At 39.0% G+C, this 12,422-nt stretch overlaps 1 non-coding gene across 1 annotated transcript; it reads right to left on the reverse strand.

Annotated features, from left to right (window-relative positions):
• Positions 1–11,889: 11,889 nt before the first annotated feature.
• LOC141610062 (small nucleolar RNA R71) lies at positions 11,890–11,996 on the reverse strand. Its single transcript, XR_012527956.1, has one exon. It is a non-coding gene; the product is annotated as a small nucleolar RNA R71 (small nucleolar RNA).
• Between the last annotated feature and the right edge of the window lie 426 nt (positions 11,997–12,422).

Below are 12,422 nucleotides of genomic sequence, written 5' to 3' on the forward strand. Positions count from 1 at the left end.
AGGATCCCCCTTTGATTATTTACAAGTGGGGTATATATAGTAGGGATTCACTAGGTTAACTAAGGCTAAATTAGTAATTACACTTTTTAGTTTAGAGCAGGGAGACGCCGGTATTTTTGGAAGGAAGGGCTTCTTTCTTTGAAGCTTGAAGAAACGGATTTGTGCTGGACTGGAATCCGTGCGTCTTAGGCACGGGACGGGCGGATTCGGTGGTCTGGGCCCGGGCGTCTTTGAGGGAAGACGGGCGAATTCTGGAGATTCTGCCCGGGCGTCTTTGGGGGAAGACGAGCGTCTTCTGAGAAGACGGACGGATTCCTGAGAAGACGGGCGGATTCTCTTCCAGTGAATTTCCTTGTTTTTCCCAGCCAGAAGACGGGCGTCTTGTGGGGAAGACGGACGTCTTGGGGAAGACGGGCGTCTTGGGAAACAACTTCTTTGTTTGAGCTCGGATTGTAAAACGGACGTCATTTTCTCATCCGGACTCCTATTGGAGTGATTCAAAAGCCTAGATCACTTGTTTTTTCGACGCCGTTCCATCTAGCATATTTTCAGAGCCAAAGGAGCAACCCTTGGTTCGGTTCTCGAGCGATTTCTTCTTGTAATGCCTTCCCTCTCGTCATTCTTACTTTTAACCCTTTGATCCTTCTATATACACTTTATTCCTACGTCTTTGGTCATCATTCTTGTCTCCTCTTCATACTAGTCCATCTAATATCATCAATAAGCTTCCAAGTATGCACGAAAGACGGGAATTTCCGCCTTATTATCTCCTTTTCTACAAAACATATGAAATGCGATAGAAAAGCAAATAGGAAGGTTTTGACGGATAAAATGGCCATGAAATGCTATATTAGTATGCAAAATAGGCTCAATTAGGGGACTAAATGTGCGCAAATAATGTTCACATCTCCTTGCTTAAAACTCGGAATCTAGCTCCTTAGATTATTTGTCTTATGTGGAGGGAAATATCTCTTGTAGAAAGCAAGAGCTAGTGAATCCAGCTAGTGATTGCTTCGGTCTCCATATCCAAGTCACGTAGCCATTCTGCCGCATCATCTCTCAGAGAGAAAGGAAAAACAGTCTGTTTAACTTGATTTTGAGTCACCCCAGCAATCAAAGGAATAGAACAGCAATATGTGATAAATTGCTCCATGTCCTTGTCAGGGTCCTCACCAGCTTTTCCTCCAAATTAATTTCGCTCTACTAGGCTTATGTAAGACAGTTTGATCTCAAAGGTCCCTTTATCAGTGGTAGGGAGCTTAAAGCCTTTAGGAATAGAATAGATGGTGGGTTCGGAATGACTTACCAAGGTCGGCATCTTTAATGTGGTAGAAATAATGGGTGCAGAAACTAATATGTCCTCTTCAAAGGACGACTCTTGTGCGAAAGTAAACCGCTCGTAGTCAAGTTGACTCAAGTCTTCCACTTGACTGACTTCTCTTTGAAATTTTCGTCTATAGCGAACAGTCTTTTCTAACTCGGGATCAAAAGGTACAATCTCCGACCCGTTAGACCTGGGCATACACGAAAACAACAAGAAAAATATCAAACTGTCTCAAGGAACTGATCCTCCCTGAGACAAAAAGACAAAAATAAACAAAAACAAACAGAAAAATTGTTGCCTCCCCGGCAACGGCGCCAAATTTGATAAGGCTAAAGTCATATCACCTATATCAAAATAAATCCTATTCTCAAATAACTAGTAGCTAGCAGTAAGAAAGGGTCGAATCCACAGGGAGGCGAGTTAATTATTCTATTTTCTGATATTTAAGTGCGTCTTAAGGTAACAATTTCTTGAAGGTTGTTTGTTTGTTTAATTTCTAACAACTAAAGGCAATATAAAATAAAGGTGAACTCAAATATAATTTAAAAGGTCTAGGGATCGGGTTCACTAGGTAGTCTTCCAAGAGTGAGATTTAGTTCATTGATTGAGCAATTTATATTGTTGAAAGTCATACGATAGGTCGATTCCAATATGTCTTTTTAGATCTAAACTTAACATGCGATCACTATTATTAAGTCAGTCTAATTCAGTTATTGTGGCCTATACTAGTCTTAACCCGGTCGGTGAAAATCCTAGTTTGCAACACTAATTAACCAATTTTGATCAGTAATTAATTAATTGGATGTAAGACAACAATTGAACAACAATCAAGAGTAATTTAACAATTAATTCATTAATTAACTCTTTTCTAACAACCTAGATCCCCTTTCACCCTAGATTATGAAATTAGCTACGCATACTAACGGTAATAACAACAATAATAATTGTAGAAGACATAATTAAAAGCATAAAAGATGAAATTTAAACCATTGAAATTTTCCAAGTTTCTAATCACCTTTTTTTTTCAAAACAAATTTTACCATTTTCAACCCATTTTCAAATCGCTTGAAAACAAACTTAGTCGTTTTCAAATTCTCAAATTTCAAATCGTTTGGAAACAAATTTAACCGTTTTCAATTTTTCAACCCAATTTCAAATTCTTTGAAAACAAATTTAACCGTTTTCATGGCCATTGTGATGACGATTCCAAATTCTTCAATTCTTGATTTTAAAATCCGTGATTCTAAATTTCAAAACCCGTCTTTGAAAACCACGTACTTTTTTCTAAGCCGTTGCAACCCCCAATTATTTCAAACCTGTCTTTCGAAAATGAACTCAACCTTTTTTTTAAAAAAAAAAGTCCCAAGCAAACTCCGCTTTTTTGAAAATTTCGATTTTCGAAAATCCTTTTTAATAACGACACCGAACATATCAGTTCACCTTTCCGATTCAGCCTCGAGTCGATTAGAGTCCGACCAATTTCAAGTCAAGTCGTCTAGATAACGTCGAGTCTCCGCCAAAGTTAGTACCTACCTTCTGGCCTAGGTCGTGTCGCCTAATTGTCGAGACATGTTCAATGGCGTTAGCAGAGTCAAGACCTGTCGGGCTTTAAACCCGCATTGCCTCTATATTATGGGTCAAAGGTCAAGCCTGTATACGCGTCCCGTCTAACGGCGTCACTCCATCGACAAACCTCCAAATCTCATCAGAAGTCGTCTGTCTAGGCATCACTATGCCAAAGTCGACACTCGAGTCTAAGTTCAAAGTCATGCAACAAGAGTTCAAACACAAGAGGTCACTCACGATCTTTAATGAACTCATAACCTAAACACACCGTCGCGTCTTCAAGACATAACCGCCTTTTATACATATGTGTCGTACTTGTCGTTGTTCGTGCAATCCCTTGCCAAGACAAGTTATAACGCCTATCATTATGTCAAATAGGAATCCCTTGGGTGCCATCAATCGCCAACCAAAAACTCAAGAAGCTGATCAATGTACATCCACCATGACTTCCGCCGAAATCAACAACATGCTCCTTCGACTCCTAGCTACCGTGGAAAACTTGAGCACTCGTCTCTCCGAAGTTGAGGACAAAATGATAACCCGGAATTTTCCCTCTTCTGATATTGAGCAAAGGGTTAAGCTCCTTGAAAGCCGACTACTTGCCAACGACAAAACCAACCCTACTTGGAAGGCTACCAAACCACTAAAGCCAATTCCTTAGGTGCTCCACCAACCAAAACCAGACGACCTCATATGTCCTTCCTTAATTTGGGAATGCCTTATGTCACAGCCTTGGAAAGACTAATGTAACACCCTCATACACCAAGTGCCTTACCAGGACCACTTAAGGCATGAGAATGCTACCATCTCGGTTACCCGAGGCAATGTATATCAAATAGACCAAAAAAGAACGTACTTTAATAAATGAGCTTAAGTGATTACATAACAAAACCAATTGTAAAGTAAAGTACAACTGTTCTACAACCAAACCACAACCGAAGTAACAAAAGTATAAAGACAACACAGCGGAAGACTACTATCAGACTCGTGGCAACTCCATACCCAGCTAATCACGTGCGCATCCATAGTATACCTGCTAGACAACTGCTCACCACCCCCCGAATGGATCACCACGGTTTTTAAAACATTTAAACGGGGTCAGTACTGATTACACAAAACAAACAGCTGCAATAAAACAATACCACAACCAATTCAATCAACCTAAACTCCATTGCATCACCACACCTGACTACACACTAAAGTGTGTATCCCTGCCAGATTACCCATCGTAACAGGTAATCCTCGCCGCCAGTGGGGGACCGCAGCCGTTCCCACCTAAGCCCCGCTCATCTCATCCGAGCGATAAACCTATGTTCATTAATGTGCACATCCCTTCTGTGGCGGGTTCCACAGAAGGCGAATCAAGGGCGTGAAGCCACTCCCGCAAGTGACTCAACTCAGCCAGGGACGCACCCCGAAGATCACAGACAAATATACACCAATCACCTTACACAATCAACAATTACCAAAAACCAATTCCAATACGATAATCAATCAACAACAATTAATCACCAACAAAGCCATGTAATCAATTCTGAGTAGGGAAACCCTACCTGGAAAGGCAATCACCAAGATCGTCACAATCAGCTAATCATAATCGTTCTTCAACGAAATCACCTCCTATAAACACACAATCATACAATCACAATCTAACATCAACAATACTCCCAAAACCCCCAATTTACCCATTAGGGTTTCAACTAAAATCCATGAAACGATATGAAAACTATACAAGAAGCTTACCCTTGACACGATGATCACAACGGTATAAAGAACAAGATAATCCGACGATCCTAGCCTTGGGATTTGTTAACAACGCGATGGATGCGATGTACGTAACTGTTATTCTTCTCTTTGAAAGGTTTTAGAATGTTAAAGGTGATTAAGCAAAGTGAGGGAATCCTTTTTATATTACTCTCGCATTATTAAAAAAATCCGGCTAAACAACCCCGTAAGACACACTTACTCGATCGAGTAAGTCACTTACTCGATCGAGTGCCCCTTACTCGATCGAGTGTCACACTTACTCGATCGAGTACCCATCAGGTCAGCTACTGTTTTGCGTAAAAAGATACTTACTCGACAAAGTAAGCCTTGCTCGATAGAGTGCCCCTAGACATAGAAAGCCGTAGTATTACAGTCTTCCCTCCTTAAAAAGAACTTCGTCCCCGAAGTTCAACCCATACTCAAAACAAACATACTAACTCGACCAAAACAAAACAACGCAACTAAGAACTCCAAACGAAACCCCAACCTATAAAACATGAACTCTTAACACCAACTCCACCAACTATGCCTACCTCCACAACATGACTCATGATATCGTATCCACCACATTATAGTCTGTCGACACTAACTCCATACATTTCCAAATACCATCCACCAACGTCGCTAACTTCGTCTCACTACATATTATCCACTAAAAAAACCTAATATCAAGACACTCATAAACATCAAACGGAATGTTACATTCTACCACCCTTAAAAGGAACTTCGTCCTCGAAGTTTACTCACACTCATAAACATCATCATCCAACTATCAACACTATCGGACTCATAAACACCATCATCCAACTGTCAACAGTATCGAAGTATTCCTAAACATCGAACTACTACAAGCACGGCCATGACCTTTTTAACAATATCCACCACAATATAAATCCGTCCTTTATGATACACCAACACTCTACTTCCAATTATACTACAATATGTACAACCATCAAACTCTTTTTGCCGCATCCTATCCTCTTAAGATAAAGGTTATGTGCTCCTAACCCACTAATGCTAAATCCTTAGTTGTATCTTTTCATTACCACCACACGTCAATGATAACCGCCTATAAACTCAACCCTTACAACCATTTCTATATCCAAGACTCTCTTACTGTAACATTTCCCATACCTCAATTCATTCAGGACACCACCTAACCTGTACCACAAAATCCTTAGCATAACCAATACTCCAATTCTTCCACATTACTGTAGAACGACATACTCCTCTATACAAAGCACCTATCTCCAAAAGCATAACTCACGATCCTCACTTATTACCCACACTCACACTAGATCCTCAAGTTCCTTTCTTTCATTACCAGAAAACTCATTCATAACTTAACATGATACTAATTTCCAACACCCTATACTCACTGTCTCAATAAAAGATTATAAACCACTTGCAGCTTCCAGATCAGTACGACACATGTTCCACAAATCACTTACCATTACTATGTCAACCAATGCCTCTTCTAAAAGAAGATCACAAGTACTCCAACAACCTCTCGCAACTGTGTCCCATCAACAGAATATCATTATACCATGACAACAACAGAAACATACACAACTCTCTTCCATATCATACTCTACCCTCACTCCCAAGCTGAAACTAGCAAGAAACATCAATAATCAAAACCACAGTCTATATGTCCAAACGAAACTCACAAGAAATAGCAGTAAACAAAACGATAATCTATGTATAACAGTTATGTACTCTCGAAAACTCGTCTAGTAATCATCCCGCCTACTCCACCACAACCGATAACAGCATCGCAACACCGTCACCAACAGCCGCACCGCAGTGCGAAAATACCCGCATCACAACACGAAGTACCGTGCCCGGATCACCACCCGAGGCACAACAACCACATCGATAGACATCACAACTTATACAATCACATAAACACTGACTCAATACAACTTCCATGACAAGAAAACTTCATTAAAACCGCTATACTAGATCACAATGCAACAAATCATACGGAATAAACAGATAAGAACCTCATGAATACCATCCATACCTTTTCACGGAATAAACATATATCATGAATACACATACAAGTATAACTAGCCATGCCCGATTACTCAAAATATTACTTTTTGAATATCATTTCATTAGGTTACCGTACCCAACATATATTACAGAACATTCAGATAACAACTTTATAACTATCACACCATACCACTTCTCGTGAGGTCAGAAACTCACACAAACATTTATACACATGATAGACCCGTAATCACATCCAACTAGTCAATCCTGATCACGTAACTTACCTCTTGATAAAGGTTACCTCTCGCCCGAGTTTAACTCGTATGCCCATCACAACATATTCTCCCATTCGTATAACCATCACCTCCTGCCAAATATAACCATATAGCTAATACTCAACTACAAGCAACCACCTCCTAAGACCACGTCTTATACTTCCTCACAACCGTACATATCAATCCGGCCTCTACAAAGTCAACCTCTTTAGAATTGATGTCTTTCTTATCTATCATCACTCTTAACCACTAGTGACAACACCACAATACCACCACTGCTCGTATAACAAATCTCTTACACTCACCTCTAAATATAACAGTTCATTTCCTATCTTCGGTTAACATTCCAAATAATGACATCAAATCCACCAACAAAATTTACCTGAACATTCGTCCCAATTTTTTTTTTTTTTGCCTTTAATTGTATCGCCACCTAACTCACCTCCAAGATCTCATATCGTGCAAATACTCTACCAACTTCTTACTCACTTAATTCCTCGAAACTCACGACTAATCATGTTATCCTGAAACTCCTATATAACAATTAACTCACATCCTCATGATAGTATCATACATCTTTACGATTCCTTACTTCTATATCACATAATTCTAGGCAACATTTTTCTCAGCTTACTTTTATCCTTCTTTTCTCTTTACACTCAACAATACCAATTAATAGTTCATCTCCTTACTCCTTGTACCTAACTCTCTAGTAATCCAGTTACCTTTTCGTTGCTCCAAAACTCAAATTCCATTATTTCATATCAGTAACATCTCAATCTTTCTTACCATGGATCTCCTCTCATCATGCTATCACTACAAACCAAAACTCGTTTCATACCGTTAATTGCCCAAGAAGCACACACTAGTTTTACCTTTTAATAAACCAAATCTCCCAAACTCACTCACTGTCTAAAAATCCACGTCGCGACATGTCTCCATCTAAGTTCACTATATACCACTCTTCTCCATCCTCCTACAACAACATTTCATTACATATATTCTTAACCAACACAATCTAACCATCTCCCTCCATAATTCCTTACACATCTCAAGTTGCTACTACCCACATCCTTCCTTTCAACCGTTTCATTCTCAAGTTCCTTACACTTACACCACTCCTTACTCATATACACTTACCTTTACATCACTCAAAATCGCAATTATATCACTCACCACGTCTCACAAAACTTCCACCATGCCTCAATCAGCTCATCATAGTTCCTTTTCTTTTTCCACTATCCATCACAACCATATATAACTCATGTCCTCCCCACCGAACTCATACCCAACATAAGGTGCCACTCACTACATCATAATATTGGGTAACTTACGCATCAAGACCGACACACATGTAAACCAATGCATAAAGAAGGAAAATAACATCTTTGAATTAAACATAATATGCAACAAAGTCAAAATATAAGCATATGACCCAAAACAGGGGTCACTAGATCGAGTGCAGCCTACTCGATCGAGTAGGTGAAGGTCAGAAGCACGTATAATAAATTACCAGGGCTACTCAATCGAGTAAGGGTTACTCGATCGAGTAACAAGAGGTGCACTCGATCGAGTAAGGGCCACTCGATCTAGTACCCTACGCATTTCTCAGCACTGTCCAATTTTCGTAAAACGGTCATATCTCACTCGTTTCTTAGTCATTTTGGGTGTGTAACCTATCGTTAGAATCGTAAAAAGACAAGCTATCACTTCCTATTGGAATCACATCAAAATCATATATACATCTCAAGTTATAACAGTTTAAAGACCACTTCGCTGTAATCAGACAACATAATTATTTGATTCTCTCTTTCAAACAACCTAAACATCAACAAAGTGAATAAAAGCGACTCGATACTTGTAAAACCACTATCCTTAACCACATGTTACTATCTAGTAAAAGCCAAAAATAACATCTATCATGCTCATACAACATTCAACTTATCAATCATGTACTACCCGTATGCTTTAACTTTATAACTTTACGTAAAACAAAACATACGCATACCTTACAAATCCTATTTCCATGTTACTAATATAATAATAGTACAAATCCACTTCATCACCTAACCATATTCTTAATCACAAAATTCATATTCTCATGCAATTGACACTCCATCTTTTCCAAGCAATTCTTCCCATTTCAACCACATTCTTCATCCAATAAGTGCATATGATACAACAATAGATAAGTATATGAACTTATTATATAACTTTATGCAAACAAAATTATGCATAATCATATCACATCCCCTAATCACATGTTACTAGTATAGCCACATTGTAAATCATCCATCCTGCAACATCATTATTCATCACGTATTATCATATATGAACTACTTCCTTTTTCCACCACATCATTCATCATTCTCATATACTTTTCTAACAATTCCAAACAACATTGTAAACCAACTATCATGCAACATGCTTATTCACAACACTTTATAATTTACCATATTCCCCATTCCACCACAATTATTTTCGACCATTTCTACACAACACATCATCCAACATTGATGTGACCATAATTAGCGCATATTTAGCCCTCGAATTAGCCTTGATCCCATGCTTTTTAGTGCCTATTTGGGTCATTTCTTATCTTTAGTTCTTTGTTTTGCATATTCTTTGAGATTTTGATCCCTTGGTAGGAACGGAGTAAGAATCTTGCATTTTCATGGCAAAACGAGGCTAAATTGATTGTATTCAATGACCAAGCATCAAGAAGAGACAAGACTAGAAGGCCTTTGTACATATCATAGTAGAAGAACAATGTTGAAAAAGGATCCTTGCGTCCCCAAGGAAATCCCCAAGGAATTTATGAAGAAAAGGGAAGAAAAGAAGAAGAATTGACGCTGACCAACAATCCGAACGGATTGCAGACAATCCGTCCGTCCAGCCAGCACAATCCGAGCGTCCCTCCTTGGAATCCGCTCGGATTCCCCCTCAACAATCCGAGCGTCCCTCTCCCGAATCCGCTCGGATTGCACAGCCCAAATCCGGCCGTCCCGACTCTAATCCGCACGGATCACCGCAAAGACGGATTTCATTCTTCAAGCTACAAAAAGAGAAGCCCTTCTCTCAGAAAATACCGGGTCCTCCTTGCTCAACTTAAAAAGTGTAATTACTAGTTTAGCCCTTAGTTAACCCTAATGCATCCTCCCTAATTTTCACTATAAATACCCCATTAGGCTAATTAGAGGAGCATGTTCTTCTTATCAATAATTAGTGTAGTTAATATCAATCAAATCTCTTTTCAATATTGTAATCAAGTATTAATCAAGTTTTAATCCAAGTTTTAGTTCTTTAATCTCTCTCTTGTTCTTCCTTTATTTTAGGTAATTGAAGATTATTTGGGTTATTATTGGGAGATTGACAACCTCTCAATCTAGGATTCAAGTACTTCTATTATTCTTGCTTTATTATTGGAATCATTAGTAGGTATAATCTCTTAATCCCTTTTTAATTATTGTTAATTACTTTCATTTATTCATCATGTTTCATATTGTTGGTATGATTGACAACCTTGCTAGCATGATCAACATGATAATGAGTGAGTAGTCTCTTAGCTAGGGTTTAATGGGTGATTAGGGGAAACCAACATGGGGAATGATTCATGCTTAAATCAATATGCTTTCATACCTTATTTGCTTGCTTGTTTTGATCTTAATACATGCACATGTTATATTTGATGAAATGCTAAGCCTATGAATCCTTGCATTTACTATCATCTTCTATCTTTTCAATGAGACTTGTAAGACATAACCCAACTCGAGTCTTGTTAGACCATGCATGTGTTGAGTAGGAAAGATTAAGTCGACTTGTAGGTGTTGTACAATCTAATCGATTCGGCTCCGGGACCCAAACTTTCCTAGGATTGTAAGATATAACCCAACTCAATCCATCACAACAATAATTGCTTGCTTATAATTTGAGAACATGTTTGTATGATCATATCCCATGATTCCCCTATGATCCCATGACACCCTAGTGCCTTTAATCAATTGTTTACACCCCTTATTTTATTCATCTTGCTAGTTTATTTTCATTGCTATTTTAGTTTAGTGACCTTCTACACCAACTCAATTTGTGACACCCCTAGACACTACTAGTTACAATAGAATTCTCATTTCAATACCCGTCCCTTGGGATCCGACCTTTACTTGCCTCTTTACTAATTGTAGAGTTGTTTGTGAAGTATAAATTGTGTTTTGTATCGACCATTGACCAACGACCACATATACTTAATTGTGAACACGAAATGGCCTCGATCAAAAATGGCGCCGTTGCCGGGGACGGTGTTTAATTGATTTAAGATTTCTTTTTATTGTTATTAGTTGTGTCTTTCTTCACCTTGGGGAAGTAAAAACTCCTCAAGGTTTGTTCTAATTGTTTTTGAGTTGTTTGATATTTTGCATGTCTAGAAGGTTACAAAGTGATTTGTTACCTTTTGACCGTGAAATCGAAAGAACCTTGACGAATAATCGAAAGAACCTTGAAGTTGTTCAACCCACTAGTGAGTTTGTCAATCCTTTCGCAATAGAAGGAGAAGAAAACCCATTACACAATATCCCACAAAATCCACCTACAATGCCTAAATTCTCGTCACACTCTATACCCACCGAGGAGAATCTACCAAATGGTACTCCTACACCGCAACATCTCACCGGTAATTTTATTGCCAAGTCCGCCTTCATCCAACTAGTTGAGAGGAGCCAATTCGGGGGAATGCCTAGTGAGGACCCTCATTCTCATATGGAAACCTTTTGCGATTATTGTGATGCTATCTCTCAAACGGGCGTGACTCAAGACCAAATTAGATGGGTCTTATTTCCTTTTTCGTTAATCGGCACCGCAAAGCAATGGTTGAAGGGCCTTGATAAGGCCACCCTTGGAATAGATTCTTGGAAGAAGTTAGCTCTAGCTTTCTACAAAAAATTCTACCCACCGGAAAAGACTAACATGCTAAGAGCTCAAATTACGGGTTTTAAGCAAAGGGATGAAGAATCTTTGTATGAAGCTTGGGAGCGGTTCAAAGGTGTTTGTCGCTCATGTCCTCACCATGGACTTAGCGAATGGTTTTTAGTGCAACAATTTTGGAATGGTTTATATGAAGATTCAAGGAACATTCTCAATATGGGATCAAATGGAATGTTCACCGAAGTTGATGACAATCAAACATGGAACAAGATTGAGGAAATGGCGGTCCATAATTCACAATATAGTAGACCTCGCAAGGCTACTAGAGGAGGAAAGCATGAAGTGGACTCCGTTACTCAATTGGGTGCTCAACTTAGTGCTCACATTGACACAATCAACTTGAAGTTTGAACAAGCTATGACTAGACTTGAGGAAAACTCGAAATCATCAAAGCATCATGTCAATGCCATGACGGCATCCTCATCAATCCCAAGTGGGATATGTGAGAATTGTGGAACTTTGGGTCATGACCCAAGTGAGTGTAGGGGAACAACCGAACAAGTTAATGCTTTCCA

Source organism: Silene latifolia, chromosome 10, assembly GCF_048544455.1.
Source record: "Silene latifolia isolate original U9 population chromosome 10, ASM4854445v1, whole genome shotgun sequence".
Classification (NCBI taxonomy): domain Eukaryota; kingdom Viridiplantae; phylum Streptophyta; class Magnoliopsida; order Caryophyllales; family Caryophyllaceae; genus Silene; species Silene latifolia.